This window comes from Stomoxys calcitrans, chromosome 5, assembly GCF_963082655.1.
Source record: "Stomoxys calcitrans chromosome 5, idStoCalc2.1, whole genome shotgun sequence".
NCBI classification, from domain to species: Eukaryota; Metazoa; Arthropoda; class Insecta; order Diptera; family Muscidae; genus Stomoxys; species Stomoxys calcitrans.
In genome coordinates this window covers 161,912,135-161,930,767 of record NC_081556.1, presented here as the reverse complement: position 1 = coordinate 161,930,767, position 18,633 = coordinate 161,912,135, and the positions used below count along the sequence as shown (strand labels likewise).

At 38.8% G+C, this 18,633-nt stretch overlaps 1 long non-coding RNA gene across 1 annotated transcript; it reads right to left on the bottom strand.

Annotated features, from left to right (window-relative positions):
- Positions 1–9,914: 9,914 nt before the first annotated feature.
- Positions 9,915–11,052, bottom strand: LOC131997590 (uncharacterized). The gene is made up of 3 exons (XR_009398293.1): positions 10,838–11,052; positions 10,677–10,770; positions 9,915–10,617 (listed from the first exon to the last, which is right to left on the bottom strand). It is a non-coding gene; the product is annotated as an uncharacterized LOC131997590 (long non-coding RNA).
- Positions 11,053–18,633: the final 7,581 nt, after the last annotated feature.

Genomic DNA, 18,633 nt, shown 5'->3' with positions numbered 1-18,633 from the left:
GTTCAAAATTGCGAATTTTTGCTGGCAAAACAAGTCCCAGTAGAAATTTGCAGGTTCTCTATTTTCTAACTGTCAAAATTTGCTCTCTCTTGCGCTCTTCTGCTGGCAAATAAAGTAAGACTTCCAGGAAAAATTTGCACAAATTTTTGAGTATTGTATTGTTAAAATAAATAAATAAAAAACAAACAACATTGACCTCGAGCTTAATTATTTATCAAAAAGTAATAATTTTTATAATTTATAATGCTGAAAAAATACATATTTCTGCATCTTCAGAACTCTCATATAAAACTAAATGATAGAAATTACTTCTTTAAGGAAAACACATGCATAAAATCGTCCAACCCTTTAAGTGTTATTCGATTATATGTATATAAAACCATAAGCCAAACACAAAATTAATAGAACACAACATAATTCTTCTTTCGCGTAAACTACTAGCTGTACATAGTACAGACTGCACCAAGACGGATTTGTAAAGGTGGTCTCACGCGAACAGCTGTTTAATGCAATGATGCTCATTGCCATTAAAACCAACTTAAGCACAAATGAAAAAACTATCAGAATTGCAGATCAGATATACATAGTTCAAAATTCGGTCCGAACTATCGAAATCAAACTTCGGAGCGAACTCGAAAAGATTTTGTTGGAAGAGTTCAGAATTGTCTGACATCAGACATTTGGTAGCTGGGTTTCTATGCCCGCAGGCATAGGCATCGTTGTAACTACAAAAAAAAAAATTCCGACCCAAAAAAAAAACAACCAAATTTTCTCCCAGCCTACCAAAACCACATTTTTTTGTTAATATTTGTGAACAAAATAAGTTTTTCTGGGATATTGGTCTATATCGGGTCTGGATGCTGAGGGGACCAAAACTACTCACTATTCTTAATTTATTCAATTTCGGGAAATAACAGAGCCCTTTGTGATCCAATGGCCTTATAAGGGTCTAATACAACACACTTAGGGTCTAATTCAACACACTTAGGGTCTAATACAACACACCACATACATCCAACTATCATCTGATATATACCATACTCGGCGCAGGTATTTAGAGGCCTTATTCTAAAATGAAAAAAAATTAATTCGCGGTTTATGGGCTCAAAAACTCAAATCAGCAGGTCGATTTATATGGCAGCTATATTGAAATACAGTCCGATATTTACCATGAATTCATCGGAATATTGGACTGTATTTCTGTCCGAATATCAAAATATTGACCTATTTCTTGCAACTCACTGTTCCAAATTACGGCGAAATCGGATAATAAAGGCGGCCTATTTCTTGCAACTCACCGTTCCAAATTATGGCGAAATCGGATAATAATGGCGGCTGTTATGGGCTTTACACACTAAATTGGCAGATCGGTCTATATGGAAGCTATATCCAGCGTCTGCCTATGACGCTGAACTCATGAGCTCGAATCGTGGTTCAGCAGTAGTTATCTCCTCCTCATGCTGGTGACATTTGTTAGGTACTTTGCCATGTTAAAACTTCTCCCCAAAGAAGGGTCGCACTGTGGCACGCCGTTCGAACTCGGCTCTAAAAAGCATACCCCTTATCATTGACCTTAAACTTGAATCCGATAGCACTCACTGATACCAGAGAAGTTTGCCCCAGTTCCTTAATGGAATGTTGATGAGCAAATTTGCATTTGCAAGAAATTAACCTTAACCATGGAAAAAAAATATAGGTCTGCCCCAAAATTTAAACCCCTTTTACACTGCTCTTTAAATTCGGATTTAAGGTTATCGTCAGCTGATTTTATAAAGGGAAAACAGATGATCGAGCAATTAAATCCGGATTTAAAGAGCAGTGTAAACGAGTTTTTAGCTCAATATCAGTTTTTGAAGTATGTAGCGTGATTACAACAGTCGGGCATCGTAAAATCGTCTCAGAATACTACTTTGATCGAATAAATTGCCCAAATTCACAAGCAGCTTTATTTGTCAGATTTTCTTTACAGAACTGTCAAATAAACCTACTTTTAAGCTACATTAAGTTTTGTGAATATGGACATTTATATCTATACATATATATTTTTTGTAGGGTCGGAAATATGTATCTCGATGCGCTGAATGTGGATATTTGTATGTGAAATGCATTAATGAATGTACCCCCCATGACATAATTACCAGGGTACACTGCCTGGTAAACAGCTCAGTACAATTCCTTCGCGGAGTGTAATATCTGTCAACGATTTTTGGTTGTGTATGTGCATTATATTGTAGTTAGAAACCAAAACTCACAAACAACGAAAAATGGCGCGATACACAAAATCAGATTTGCACTCATCACTGTTTTTTACAGATAGTGCACTCAATATTCTGTTGTTGGGCAACTGACACTACCTGTAAATGAATATATCTCGATACCCTCCAGGATTCACTAATAGAAGGTAAAGTTACATGCTAAAACATAAAGTAGATAGGCTCCATTAACACCATTAAGGATGTCAAATCTGCCGATTGAAAAGTGTCATCATATAGCAGAAAACGTAAAAAAGAATGGATGTAAAAAGAGAACGAATTTACAACTTCAATGCCATGTACTGCCAAAAATTGTACGTCGGCTGATCACTCGGCTTTCCCTTATTCAGTGAACCTTGACCGCAAGCAAAAAACAGCAGAGAAATCTATGTACTATTTTTGACAAAATCTATAATCAAATGTAATATACACGATGTTGTGCCATATAAACTCCCTATAACTGACTGTTACTGCCTACCCAGTAACGCAATTCTGTAACTTATAACGAACATTGTTTAGCATGTCGATAAAAAAAATCGATTGCACTAACGATTATGTTATTCTCTAAATCCTTGTTAACAGAAATCGTTATCAATTTTTTCTCTCTTCTAAAAAAAAAAACAAAAAACACAAAGAGGCATCGACAAAAAAAAAACAAAACGATCTTCTCATAGCCCGAAAATCTTCGTTTATTAATTTAAAAAAACATCACAAATCTAAATAAAATGTACACAATTAAGGTTGGTACTATATTCGGTTTTCGCGGTAAAACTTCATATAAAAAAATAAGCGGAAAATATTGATGAAAAGTGTTCGTTTCGCTATAACTTGTTTTTTCATCTAGTGAAAATTTACATTTCACGACGCCCAAGATGAGCACAACCGCAGTTGCTGCGCAACAAGTCGTTTTCTTATAAAAAAATAAACGCGATCGCCAAACTTCTAATTGTAACTAAGTGTTTGTTAGGGTTAGTGATACTGCTCACATGTACTTACTCGGGATGGAAAAAAAATATTGTTTGTGGATGCATAAATAAGAAACTATTTGTATATAAATATAAAAATATAAATAAATATACTTCTAAAATAAATGAAAAATAAATGTTTCTTTCATAACAAACTATTATACGAAGTAATAACGATTGTGAAAGTGCTGTACTTTTGGTCTTGATATTACAACCACATTATTTTTATACAAGCGGAAGACGCTGACAAAGGCTTTTGGAAAGTTGATTATTTTACGGATTTTGCAATAATTTATTGGGCATTTTCGCTGCGAAAGAAGTCAGTAATAGGCTTTAGGGAAAACAGATGATTTCGTTAGAAGTGGCTACTGAAACGATTTTTGTTAAAACAGTAATAGAAGGTTAAATCACTTGCGTAAACATAAAGCGGATAGGTCCCATGAACATCATAAGGATGTCAAATCTGTCGACCGAAAATGTCATCAAATAGGAGAAAGTGAAAGTGCTGTACTTTTGGTCTTGATATTACAACCACATTATTTTTGTACAAGCGGAAGACGCTGACAAAGGCTTTTGGAAAGTTGATTATTTTACGGATTTTGCAATAATTTATTGGGCATTTTCGCTGCGAAAGAAGTCAGTAATAGGCTTTAGGGAAAACAGATGATTTCGTTAGAAGTGGCTACTGAAACGATTTTTGTTAAAACAGTAATAGAAGGTTAAATCACTTGCGTAAACATAAAGCGGATAGGTCCCATGAACATCATAAGGATGTCAAATCTGTCGACCGAAAATGTCATCAAATAGGAGAAAACGTAAACAAAGAATTAATTTAAAAAGATAACAGGATGACATCCTCAATGCCAAAATCAGATATCTCATGATCGGACATGGATAGCAATTTCCGTGCCAACTTATAGTCCGTGCCATTAGAATACATCTCGTAACCGAATAATGAAAAGAAAGGGGTTGCTCCAGTTGCCGAATGGACTGATGTTCTAAGAGCGCACTCGATCTCCGATAAGTAGAGATCCCAATCTCGATGGTCTTCATTCAAATATGTCCTTATGGCCGATATGACAGACTGATTTACACGTTCGGAAGCATTGGATTGGGGTGAGTACACTGCGGTTCTCATATGCGTTATTTTATAAGCAGATATCATATCTTGAAAACTTTTGGATATGAATTGAGCACCATTATCGCTGTGGATCACCTCCGGTACACCAAATTTATGAAAAATTTCACTTATTAAAAATCGAATAACATTGGCAGCAGTAGCATCACGCATAGCCTTCAAGAAAGTGAATTTGGTGAAGTGATCCACAACGATAAAGATGTACGCATTACCATTCTTAGATCGCGGGTACTTCCCCAAGAAATCAATATAAAGCTTTTGAAATGGCCTATCCGTAATCACTTCTTGTCCAATACTGGGTCTCAAATTCTGATTACAGGGCTTCGTCTCCTTACAGACCTGACAATTCTTGACAAATCGTTTAACTTGGCTCGCCATATGTGGCCAATAGAAAAACCTTCTGACTCTTTCTAGCGTCTTCGTGACTCCACCATGAGCGGTTGTTAGAGTATTATGGGCTTTTTCAATAATAGCATGGGCAATACCGGACGGGATCCATAACTTCCACTTACATTCCTGTTCCAGTTCCTGGTCAAAAATGGTTCTCTTATAAACGTATCCATCATCAATTTTCAAATCTGGAAGTTTATCCTTGTTTTCGGTTATGGTCTTTATGAGGTCGAGGTATTCCTCGCTTTCGAATTCTGTTGTCTCAAAATCAAGAAGTTCTTCTGATATCTCTTCAATCATGATATCTTGGGGCGCCCTGGACAACATATCCGCAACAACATTATCTGAACCCTTTCTATGTTCGATCTCAAAATCAAATGGTTGGAGTTGGAGTGACCAGCGCGCCAGTCGACCACTAAGATCCTTTAGGGTCATCAACCATTTAAGACTGGCGTGGTCAGTTATGACGGTGAATGGCATCATCTCCACATAGGGTCTAAATTTCTTGATAGCCATCACCGCCGCTAGGCACTCCTTCTCCGTTACGCTATAATTCCGTTGGCATGCGTTCAATTTCTGCGAATAGAACGCTATAGGGTGCTCCTCCTTCTGGTCATTCAATTGATAGAGAACGGCGCCGATACCATACTCCGATGCATCGCATTGTATAAAAAATCTTTTCGAAAAGTCAGGGTGGCGCAAAACTGGTGCAGACGTCAAAGCCTTCTTTAAACTCTCAAATGCCTCAATGGCCTTTCCAGTCATTTCAAACTTCTTTGCCTTCTTGAGAGTGTCGGTTAACGGTGCTGATATTGAAGCAAAGTCCTTAATAAACCGTCTGTACCAGCCCGCCGTACCCAAAAAGCTCCTGACTTCCCTGGGGCTTCTCGGTATCTTGATCATCCGAATCGCTTGTACCTTATCGGGGTTCGTCTTAAGCATGCCATTTCCAATTATAAAACCTAGATACTTGAGCTCCTGGAAACAGAATTGAGACTTTTTTAACCCAATTGTTAAATTAGCCTCTTTAAGACTCTTAGCTACTTCCTCCAACAGTCTTAAATGCTCATTGAAATCGCTAGAAATTATCAATAAATCGTCCAAGTATATAAAAACATTTTCCTTGAGGCGCTGTGGAATAACTCGGTCCATAAGCCTACACAAGCGTTGGGCCGCGTTACATAAACCGAATGGCATCACTCTGAACTGGTATAGAGGACGTCCAGGCACCGTAAACGCTGTGTATGGCTTACTTTCCTCGTCAAGTTCAATTTGCCAAAAGGCATACTTTAGATCCACACTGCTTATATAATATGTCTCATCGATTCGGCTTAGAATGCCATCAATATTTTGAAGGGGATATGCGTCCTTCACAGTTAATTTATTTAATTTCCGGGCGTCTAAGCAAAATCGATTTTTTCCAGGTTTCCTTACAATAGTGGTCCTGTTGCTCCAAGGACTGTTGCTCTCCTCAATAACCTTCAGACGGAGCATAGTATCTACCTCATCATAAACAAGAGCCTGTACCGCTGGAGACATGGGATAATATCTATCCTTAAATGGTGCAGCACCCTCAATCAATTGAATTGAATGTTTTTCCAGGCTGGTCTGACCAAGGCCCTTTTCCTCAAAGGTATCGAACTTAGCTACTACCTCCTTCAATCGTTCGTTCTGATCATCACTCAATACATGGGGATTCAGTTTATACACCTCTCCCTCCTCTATCAAATCCCTTTGGACCTTATCGATGTCGATTTGAGCGACTTTAATAATATCCGGAGCCAGCCGAAATAGTTTCCAGAAATCAATTCCGAGATATAACTCCTGATCCAAATCTGGGCATAGATAAAGTTCAAGTTCATGTTTTTCCTCTTTATATAGGATTTCTAATTTAATCTTTCCTAGTACTCTGTACTCTTTTCCACCGGCAGTTCGAACATTCGAAAACAATTTCTTTATGTCCAAGCTTAATTTCTCTATGAACTCTCGGCAACCCTTCCCTAATACACTGACTGAGGCGCCGGAATCTAAAAGGCCTTTAAGTTTAATGCCTTGAACCTCCACCTCTGCGTAAGGTCTGGGGTCCATATTTTGACTTACATGTTTGATTGACTCTAATACATTCTTGAAAATCTTTCTTTTTTTCTCAAATTTTACGCGCACTTTAGGCGGGTTTCTTTTATTCGCAGTTACAGAATCCAATTCAAATATGCGTGATCTAATCTCGTTATAATTTTTCTCTCGAGTTTCTAGTGGTATATAATGTCTTAATTCAGGTTTAAAATTTAATTCATTTGCTTTAAAAATGTTATTTATTATTTCATTCTTATTTCTATTTTTAGATGATGATGCTATTTCTCTGATCTGGGGGAATTCAGGATTGGACGTGGCCCCCCGGCATACTCCACGCCCTGATTCAGGTTTCCCTGTTTACAGGACGGGCATTTGGGAGAAATAGTCCCAGGTTTTCCACAACGGTAGCAAAACAAATTTCTTTCTGTGGAGTCGCAGTTTCTGAAAGTGTGGCCTTGTTTCTGGCAATTCCAACATAATAAAGTTGGTTTCGTTTTTCGGATGAACTGTATGGCGGATACTTCCTCACATTTAGAAGATTCGTGGTCACATTCGGATGAACCTTCCGCGTATATTTCGCTGACCTGACGAATTGGACGAGATGGAAGTACAGGTCTTATTTCCCTTCTTGGAAAATTCTTCTCCGCTTCATTGCACTCTATTCTCAGCTGTTCAACGGACGAAACTTGAATGGGGTAAATAATTCTCGCTACACTCTCTTTAACATTTTTCTTTAATATCTTCATCATATCATATTCGGATATAGGTTGGACTAACTTAGCCCTAATCTGGCCCATAATATGGAAAAATGTATCAATAGACTCATTTGGTTGTTGTTTACGCTGAGCTAATTCTGTCACTATTTCAAAATTGGATCTGGTGGATTGATATTGGCTTAACAAACTATGCTTCAAACTGGGCCAATCCGAAAACTTATTCGTTTTCAGGGATAGCCAATACCATGACTCGGCTGGACCGGATACTATTAAAGAAAAATCCCTTAATATCTCTGCCCATGGAATATGGTACTGTCCCTGAAAGTATTCAAGACGATACACGAACTCTTCAACGGAAATACCCCCTGAAATGCCATCAAACCTTAGTCCCAACTTGTCTATTCGCACACGCTTATTTTCCCTCAGTGTATCATTCGGAAGATGACTACATACTGAACCTGCCACCGAATTGCCATTGGTTGGGCGGTTGCCATTATTTCCTGTTTCTGGTGCAGACAAATTGTCCAAGCCCCCTAAGCCAGAATTAGATGCCGGTGAACTGGGTACATTCCGATTCAAGGTAAGTTCAGTTAACCTTTTTACAGCCTCTGATAACTGTCCTATTGTATTCTTCAAACCACCTAATTCATTCTGGATCATACAAACATTGTTTTCGAGGGCTCTTTGTTGCCTAAGGACCTCTACATTACCATTTCCTGGCGGTTCAGACCTGGCCCCTCCAATCGGTGTCCCACCAGCTGATGGACCCGATGTATTGTTGTTGCCTGTCCCCGATCTTATTGTCCCAGACAAATCGGTGATTTGGCTTGTACTAGCCTGGTTTCCAACAGACATATCGGTAACGTATCTACTTCTTTTCTCTTCACTTTCTATAAATGAATTATTTGCATCAAAACTTTCAGGAATTTTTCTCTTTTTCGCCTGGGATCGAGTCTGAATGCTCATAACCTTTCTCTAATTGGACAATAATTTTAACGCCTATATTAAATTATTAGTTTATTTAGAGTATTTATTTTTCTCTTATCTAGAACACATATATTATATTCGGGGGTTTTACGTGAGTAGTGGTGGGTACGGGTTATATTATTGACTCTCTTTCGAGCACCAGTCTGAAATCTGGGAAATCAAAATTAAAACAAAACAAAAATTTTTTTTTTTTTTTCGTGCTTTCGACACCAATATCTTGCAAATGATGCCAATTTCATACCTATTTGCCTAATACAACGGACCTCTAAATCCTATCTAGAGCGGCTATCAGGTCTAACATAGATCTGGACACAACATTAAACTGTAACTAACACTACACAAAAATAACGACACAGTATGCTTAGTGCAAAATACATTTTCACATAAAAAAGTATGCCACTAAATCCTCCTGTTGTTGGATTATTCACGTCCTCCTTCATTTCCAGTTTTGAAGTATCGGCTCTTCGTACAACGGACTTTTGAAATTTCCAAAACGGTTACGAAGCTTTCGAACCTCTCCACTTTCCAATCAGGGTTCAGTGTTGGTCTATTTCTTTAATTGAAATGGGCTATTACTTTGTGCTTTGGTGACCTACACAAACATAATTAACACAACATTTGACAAAAATGCTGAAAAGCCCCACGTTGGGCGCCATATTGTTACGAGGCCCCTATTTGCGGCCAAAAATGATTTGGGCACCGGCTAGATTTCGTCGCCTTATCAGGGGAGGTCCCATCCCATCATCTTTCGCCCCGGGGTCGTATCAATAAATAAAAATGTTCTAACAAACTAGACAACACTAACACACAAGCACAGATTTCTTCCTAAGTGGGAGGTAGATGGAAACATCCAGTCGCCCTGCCCTACCATGGTCATGTGGACATCCCCTTCTTCAAACATGATCCCTGTATCCCGCTCAAGCCACCACACCTACCTCACGTTGACACCCCCCTTATATCCACAATTTAGCACAACATATTTCTTTTTTTTTTTTTTAAACAAGTCACAACATCATAAATTTTATTTAAAATATAAAGGCCTAAAACTAACGCAATTCGTATTAAGATTCCTGTCTTTCTTTTATCAAAATCATCAACAATAAACTGACAGTACTGAGTTTTAACTAAATTATAGCATTAAATCAATTAACTTAATCTTCTAATTTTTAACTTTCTTGTTACATGAAACGAACACTGAACACTAGAACTTGCAAAGAAGGATAATCAAATTAATATAAATAAAAACGGTTAAGCCTGGCCTACCTAAGGGAGCTCTCTTAGAAGGGACACACTGTTGGGAATAGACACCCTACAAACGCGTACTCATGAACGTTTTGCAAATTCTATCACATAAAAACAAGTAAAAAAAAACGTAAGCTACAACTTAGGATATATGAAAAAAATATAAAAAAAATGGTCAATAAATAATAATGTAAGAAATAAATATGATGGTAAAAATAAAGTAGAAGGTAGTTAAAAAATCAAAATATAATAATCATGTCAATATCCACATACATAAAAAAAAGGTAATGAAAAGTTTGATTACTATTGCATTATAACCCCAAGGTTTTAATCTTTCGGTATCATCTATTTCGGGAGGAGAATAAAACGTTTCGTCATCAGTCGAATTCGCCTTTTCAAAGTAAAGGTTAGTATGTGTGCGTGACTTCATATAATTTCAAATTCAAAGTCGTTGGAGGTGTTCAACTGGTGGTACCTTTTGCCATCACCAAAACAAAAGTGTACGGCCGAATACAAGCAACGATTCCGCTTTCCAGAGATAACTGGGATAGTTCCCCTAATTTGGATAGCCTGATGGCAACAATTGTGCACCTCTGGATTAACGTTGACCAACGATTTTTCATCCAACCAAACCTCTCGGTCTGGACAACAACGGACGGAATTTCCTCTCTCGCCCTCTTTTGGGCACAATAAACTAAAAAGCGGCCTACCTTTATAACCACCAGATGAAACGGTGGCGTTTGCGGTAATCACCGTTCAATGTGTGTTTCTGAATCGGGGGGAATTCACTTTAGCCTTAACCCAGCCACTTGCACCAACAAAAATTTCGCCTCCTCTCGTCCAGGAGGCTTTATCTGCAAATAACAGGGTTTAAAACACCTTTCGGTCATAGAAATATAACCTAAAAACTCACTTTATCTTATTTGGTATCTTTATTTATTTCTCACAGTCTCGATTAAAACAGCAAAACGACTTATGTCGACACACAAAACACCCACTGGAATTTTCTAAACAAAAAAAACGTCTCCTTAATGACCGCTGCCCAAGATTTTGTTAACTTAACAAAACACTAACCTCTTCCTTATTATTACTTTGCAATTCAAATTTAAATACACATCTCTCAGATATAATGTCATGCACTTTTCTTTTCAACTGACGCCAAAATGCCTAATTAACCCTCTTTTATTACTTTGTTCTCACTCAATCATAAAAATTAGCCATCTTGAGTTAATAGCCATATTGATTTTATGCATTAACTCCGGTTTTAGAACATTTGTAACCCAATAGCTAACATTTAAATTCTCTTAAATCTTTTCGTTTGAAGCGGCTACTTTATATGAATGAAAACCGCTTTATCGTCGTATAGCCGCCCAACAACAATCTCACCCAGTGTAGTAATTCGCCATATGCAATGGCAAATAACATACGCAATGGCAACTCTACGCGTCAGCTGGGCGAAAACCATCTGTTTACTTCGTGGCTCTTGGTAGAAGGCCATAAGGTAATATCGTTCCATCATTTCTCCGCAATTATTTATTAATATTCCTTTCTTCCTCTATTTTCAGGTACCGGGAAACATGCTACGGTGGCCTGCCTGATGCCGTGATTGCAGGTTTATGAAACCCATCCTCTTGGGTATGGATGTATTTCATAAATCCTGACAATCACTTGCATCAGGTCTGCAATCTCTCGGCAGGTTCCCCCTCGCAGAGCTGGGGTTAGCCATCGGGCCACATATAAAAAAGGCAGCCCCAGTTCTCCAACGTTTGCCCGGGGAAGCCGCCGTGAAATAAACACCGCTTCCCCCAGCCTGTAAGAATGGGATCCAGTAATTGACCATTCCAACGAGGGACAATAAGAACAACTGAAAACAAAAAAAAACTTGCGCATGGCAGACCACACGTTCACATTGCTGTCGCTGGTCTGCCGAACGGTGTGCCCAAGTTAATCCCAACTCCTCCTGTCGCAGGAAGGCACTAGGAGTGGGGAGTGTGACGTGGAAGTCGGCCGCCACGCAGACGTAAAGGCCTCTTTATAGGGGACATCCACGCCAATTTTTTTTTTCCTCTGGCACGTGGTATACTAGGGTGTCCCGCAACAAAACTCCTGGCCTGACAAGAGATTCGCCGGCAGGGCTGGTGTGCGGGAAAATCAGAAGTGGTATCGAAGAGTTATAGTGCAACGTGGGGAACTCCCACACCCTGAATCAAAGCCGGGTATCATGAATAAAGTCAGGGAAGTACCGAAGTCGCTCACTTGTCCCAAGGTCACTTTACCCTCTAGTATCTCGTTATAGGTTTTGGCTGATCCTAGCACTACATTTGCATATGATAAGAAGTTCGGAAAGTTTGGGGTAAGGATTGGCATAAAAAAATTAAAGTCAATGAATTGAATTAGGATCGCGAAAACAAATCGGGGTATAATTACTAACGTAGTTGTATAATTACAAAAAATGTATAATTACGGAAAAAAGGTGTATAATTAAAAACGAATTGTATAATCACGAAAATTTGTAAAAGTCGGACAAAACAAACGTATAAAGGAAGAAATAATCGACTAGAATAATCAGGTACTCAATTTATGTACACAGATATCTTTTAATATTGCACTATAGGTTTATATAAAAGTAATATTAGGACGAATACAACATAAAATCAAAATTTGTCAATCTTTAAAGCTATTTGTATTCTTAACCTAATATCACAGTTTGTAGTCATCAATACTAAACCTATATTGCACTATATTTGAATATCTTTAACATGATACGTACCTAACGTCTTGCCTTGTAATGTTTCAAGTTCATACATGTTATTGCCGACAGGTCTAACGATTCGACACTTCAAAAACTTCTTACAAAATTTGGCATTACGATCTTTAGCAAAATCAGACGAAACAGTATTACGGCGATATACTTCTTGACCGGGTAGGAATCTAACGACGCGTGCTCGTTTATTATACCTCTCAGAACTTCTTTCATATGCCTCATGCATTTTCCTTTTCACCTTCTCTCTGATCATTTCCAATTTATCCGGTCGCTGTAAATCAGATATCTCATGATCGGACATGGATAGCAATTTCCGTGCCAACTTATAGTCCGTGCCATTAGAATACATCTCGTAACCGAATAATGAAAAGAAAGGGGTTGCTCCAGTTGCCGAATGGACTGATGTTCTAAGAGCGCACTCGATCTCCGATAAGTAGAGATCCCAATCTCGATGGTCTTCATTCAAATATGTCCTTATGGCCGATATGACAGACTGATTTACACGTTCGGAAGCATTGGATTGGGGTGAGTACACTGCGGTTCTCATATGCGTTATTTTATAAGCAGATATCATATCTTGAAAACTTTTGGATATGAATTGAGCACCATTATCGCTGTGGATCACCTCCGGTACACCAAATTTATGAAAAATTTCACTTATTAAAAATCGAATAACATTGGCAGCAGTAGCATCACGCATAGCCTTCAAGAAAGTGAATTTGGTGAAGTGATCCACAACGATAAAGATGTACGCATTACCATTCTTAGATCGCGGGTACTTCCCCAAGAAATCAATATAAAGCTTTTGAAATGGCCTATCCGTAATCACTTCTTGTCCAATACTGGGTCTCAAATTCTGATTACAGGGCTTCGTCTCCTTACAGACCTGACAATTCTTGACAAATCGTTTAACTTGGCTCGCCATATGTGGCCAATAGAAAAACCTTCTGACTCTTTCTAGCGTCTTCGTGACTCCACCATGAGCGGTTGTTAGAGTATTATGGGCTTTTTCAATAATAGCATGGGCAATACCGGACGGGATCCATAACTTCCACTTACATTCCTGTTCCAGTTCCTGGTCAAAAATGGTTCTCTTATAAACGTATCCATCATCAATTTTCAAATCTGGAAGTTTATCCTTGTTTTCGGTTATGGTCTTTATGAGGTCGAGGTATTCCTCGCTTTCGAATTCTGTTGTCTCAAAATCAAGAAGTTCTTCTGATATCTCTTCAATCATGATATCTTGGGGCGCCCTGGACAACATATCCGCAACAACATTATCTGAACCCTTTCTATGTTCGATCTCAAAATCAAATGGTTGGAGTTGGAGTGACCAGCGCGCCAGTCGACCACTAAGATCCTTTAGGGTCATCAACCATTTAAGACTGGCGTGGTCAGTTATGACGGTGAATGGCATCATCTCCACATAGGGTCTAAATTTCTTGATAGCCATCACCGCCGCTAGGCACTCCTTCTCCGTTACGCTATAATTCCGTTGGCATGCGTTCAATTTCTGCGAATAGAACGCTATAGGGTGCTCCTCCTTCTGGTCATTCAATTGATAGAGAACGGCGCCGATACCATACTCCGATGCATCGCATTGTATAAAAAATCTTTTCGAAAAGTCAGGGTGGCGCAAAACTGGTGCAGACGTCAAAGCCTTCTTTAAACTCTCAAATGCCTCAATGGCCTTTCCAGTCATTTCAAACTTCTTTGCCTTCTTGAGAGTGTCGGTTAACGGTGCTGATATTGAAGCAAAGTCCTTAATAAACCGTCTGTACCAGCCCGCCGTACCCAAAAAGCTCCTGACTTCCCTGGGGCTTCTCGGTATCTTGATCATCCGAATCGCTTGTACCTTATCGGGGTTCGTCTTAAGCATGCCATTTCCAATTATAAAACCTAGATACTTGAGCTCCTGGAAACAGAATTGAGACTTTTTTAACCCAATTGTTAAATTAGCCTCTTTAAGACTCTTAGCTACTTCCTCCAACAGTCTTAAATGCTCATTGAAATCGCTAGAAATTATCAATAAATCGTCCAAGTATATAAAAACATTTTCCTTGAGGCGCTGTGGAATAACTCGGTCCATAAGCCTACACAAGCGTTGGGCCGCGTTACATAAACCGAATGGCATCACTCTGAACTGGTATAGAGGACGTCCAGGCACCGTAAACGCTGTGTATGGCTTACTTTCCTCGTCAAGTTCAATTTGCCAAAAGGCATACTTTAGATCCACACTGCTTATATAATATGTCTCATCGATTCGGCTTAGAATGCCATCAATATTTTGAAGGGGATATGCGTCCTTCACAGTTAATTTATTTAATTTCCGGGCGTCTAAGCAAAATCGATTTTTTCCAGGTTTCCTTACAATAGTGGTCCTGTTGCTCCAAGGACTGTTGCTCTCCTCAATAACCTTCAGACGGAGCATAGTATCTACCTCATCATAAACAAGAGCCTGTACCGCTGGAGACATGGGATAATATCTATCCTTAAATGGTGCAGCACCCTCAATCAATTGAATTGAATGTTTTTCCAGGCTGGTCTGACCAAGGCCCTTTTCCTCAAAGGTATCGAACTTAGCTACTACCTCCTTCAATCGTTCGTTCTGATCATCACTCAATACATGGGGATTCAGTTTATACACCTCTCCCTCCTCTATCAAATCCCTTTGGACCTTATCGATGTCGATTTGAGCGACTTTAATAATATCCGGAGCCAGCCGAAATAGTTTCCAGAAATCAATTCCGAGATATAACTCCTGATCCAAATCTGGGCATAGATAAAGTTCAAGTTCATGTTTTTCCTCTTTATATAGGATTTCTAATTTAATCTTTCCTAGTACTCTGTACTCTTTTCCACCGGCAGTTCGAACATTCGAAAACAATTTCTTTATGTCCAAGCTTAATTTCTCTATGAACTCTCGGCAACCCTTCCCTAATACACTGACTGAGGCGCCGGAATCTAAAAGGCCTTTAAGTTTAATGCCTTGAACCTCCACCTCTGCGTAAGGTCTGGGGTCCATATTTTGACTTACATGTTTGATTGACTCTAATACATTCTTGAAAATCTTTCTTTTTTTCTCAAATTTTACGCGCACTTTAGGCGGGTTTCTTTTATTCGCAGTTACAGAATCCAATTCAAATATGCGTGATCTAATCTCGTTATAATTTTTCTCTCGAGTTTCTAGTGGTATATAATGTCTTAATTCAGGTTTAAAATTTAATTCATTTGCTTTAAAAATGTTATTTATTATTTCATTCTTATTTCTATTTTTAGATGATGATGCTATTTCTCTGATCTGGGGGAATTCAGGATTGGACGTGGCCCCCCGGCATACTCCACGCCCTGATTCAGGTTTCCCTGTTTACAGGACGGGCATTTGGGAGAAATAGTCCCAGGTTTTCCACAACGGTAGCAAAACAAATTTCTTTCTGTGGAGTCGCAGTTTCTGAAAGTGTGGCCTTGTTTCTGGCAATTCCAACATAATAAAGTTGGTTTCGTTTTTCGGATGAACTGTATGGCGGATACTTCCTCACATTTAGAAGATTCGTGGTCACATTCGGATGAACCTTCCGCGTATATTTCGCTGACCTGACGAATTGGACGAGATGGAAGTACAGGTCTTATTTCCCTTCTTGGAAAATTCTTCTCCGCTTCATTGCACTCTATTCTCAGCTGTTCAACGGACGAAACTTGAATGGGGTAAATAATTCTCGCTACACTCTCTTTAACATTTTTCTTTAATATCTTCATCATATCATATTCGGATATAGGTTGGACTAACTTAGCCCTAATCTGGCCCATAATATGGAAAAATGTATCAATAGACTCATTTGGTTGTTGTTTACGCTGAGCTAATTCTGTCACTATTTCAAAATTGGATCTGGTGGATTGATATTGGCTTAACAAACTATGCTTCAAACTGGGCCAATCCGAAAACTTATTCGTTTTCAGGGATAGCCAATACCATGACTCGGCTGGACCGGATACTATTAAAGAAAAATCCCTTAATATCTCTGCCCATGGAATATGGTACTGTCCCTGAAAGTATTCAAGACGATACACGAACTCTTCAACGGAAATACCCCCTGAAATGCCATCAAACCTTAGTCCCAACTTGTCTATTCGCACACGCTTATTTTCCCTCAGTGTATCATTCGGAAGATGACTACATACTGAACCTGCCACCGAATTGCCATTGGTTGGGCGGTTGCCATTATTTCCTGTTTCTGGTGCAGACAAATTGTCCAAGCCCCCTAAGCCAGAATTAGATGCCGGTGAACTGGGTACATTCCGATTCAAGGTAAGTTCAGTTAACCTTTTTACAGCCTCTGATAACTGTCCTATTGTATTCTTCAAACCACCTAATTCATTCTGGATCATACAAACATTGTTTTCGAGGGCTCTTTGTTGCCTAAGGACCTCTACATTACCATTTCCTGGCGGTTCAGACCTGGCCCCTCCAATCGGTGTCCCACCAGCTGATGGACCCGATGTATTGTTGTTGCCTGTCCCCGATCTTATTGTCCCAGACAAATCGGTGATTTGGCTTGTACTAGCCTGGTTTCCAACAGACATATCGGTAACGTATCTACTTCTTTTCTCTTCACTTTCTATAAATGAATTATTTGCATCAAAACTTTCAGGAATTTTTCTCTTTTTCGCCTGGGATCGAGTCTGAATGCTCATAACCTTTCTCTAATTGGACAATAATTTTAACGCCTATATTAAATTATTAGTTTATTTAGAGTATTTATTTTTCTCTTATCTAGAACACATATATTATATTCGGGGGTTTTACGTGAGTAGTGGTGGGTACGGGTTATATTATTGACTCTCTTTCGAGCACCAGTCTGAAATCTGGGAAATCAAAATTAAAACAAAACAAAAATTTTTTTTTTTTTTTCGTGCTTTCGACACCAATATCTTGCAAATGATGCCAATTTCATACCTATTTGCCTAATACAACGGACCTCTAAATCCTATCTAGAGCGGCTATCAGGTCTAACATAGATCTGGACACAACATTAAACTGTAACTAACACTACACAAAAATAACGACACAGTATGCTTAGTGCAAAATACATTTTCACATAAAAAAGTATGCCACTAAATCCTCCTGTTGTTGGATTATTCACGTCCTCCTTCATTTCCAGTTTTGAAGTATCGGCTCTTCGTACAACGGACTTTTGAAATTTCCAAAACGGTTACGAAGCTTTCGAACCTCTCCACTTTCCAATCAGGGTTCAGTGTTGGTCTATTTCTTTAATTGAAATGGGCTATTACTTTGTGCTTTGGTGACCTACACAAACATAATTAACACAACATTTGACAAAAATGCTGAAAAGCCCCACGTTGGGCGCCATATTGTTACGAGGCCCCTATTTGCGGCCAAAAATGATTTGGGCACCGGCTAGATTTCGTCGCCTTATCAGGGGAGGTCCCATCCCATCATCTTTCGCCCCGGGGTCGTATCAATAAATAAAAATGTTCTAACAAACTAGACAACACTAACACACAAGCACAGATTTCTTCCTAAGTGGGAGGTAGATGGAAACATCCAGTCGCCCTGCCCTACCATGGTCATGTGGACATCCCCTTCTTCAAACATGATCCCTGTATCCCGCTCAAGCCACCACACCTACCTCACGTTGACACCCCCCTTATATCCACAATTTAGCACAACATATTTCTTTTTTTTTTTTTTAAACAAGTCACAACATCATAAATTTTATTTAAAATATAAAGGCCTAAAACTAACGCAATTCGTATTAAGATTCCTGTCTTTCTTTTATCAAAATCATCAACAATAAACTGACAGTACTGAGTTTTAACTAAATTATAGCATTAAATCAATTAACTTAATCTTCTAATTTTTAACTTTCTTGTTACATGAAACGAACACTGAACACTAGAACTTGCAAAGAAGGATAATCAAATTAATATAAATAAAAACGGTTAAGCCTGGCCTACCTAAGGGAGCTCTCTTAGAAGGGACACACTGTTGGGAATAGACACCCTACAAACGCGTACTCATGAACGTTTTGCAAATTCTATCACATAAAAACAAGTAAAAAAAAACGTAAGCTACAACTTAGGATAT